This window comes from Labrus mixtus, chromosome 17 (genome assembly GCF_963584025.1).
Source record: "Labrus mixtus chromosome 17, fLabMix1.1, whole genome shotgun sequence".
NCBI classification, from domain to species: domain Eukaryota; kingdom Metazoa; phylum Chordata; class Actinopteri; order Labriformes; family Labridae; genus Labrus; species Labrus mixtus.
The window spans coordinates 16,909-17,500 of NC_083628.1; positions in this window are offsets into that span (position 1 = coordinate 16,909).

Here is a 592-nt window from a genome sequence, read left to right on the forward strand (position 1 = left end):
ATATGGAAACAGAAACAGAAGAAAGAGGAAAGGGAGGACGCATCGGGACAAAGACATGATGGGAATAAAAGCCGCTTTGGCCCCCCATTATATAACACAAGAACGTCCCTAAAGCTGACACAGAATCCTTTAAAACCTCATGCTGCAGAAAAGCTCAAAGTGAGAAAAACATCCATCATGCATCATTTTTACACCTCCGTGGAAAAAAAACACAGGTATCATCATTTGTTGTTAAGTGGAAACCACGCAGAATATTCAAAGTGCTTGTTTTCTGATTTGTGACTCATCATGTCTGACCTTCAAAACATCATCGTCCCACTTCCACAATGACAAGTGTGTGTGAGGCTCAACGAGAACAAACAGAGAGGCTGAGAACATGTGAGGAGACTCCACGTGTTTTAAAACAGTCAGCTGCCGAATCCTTCAAAATAAAAGAACTCATCCTTTTTACAGGTGTTAGAAATCTTGTCAAAGTATTGTGTGTGTGTGTGTGTGTGTGTTTGGGGGGTGGGGGGATTTGCGGTTGCTATAGTAACCTCACACCGACACACCTCCACTCATCCAATCCAATCACTCACCTGCTTTTTTTCAA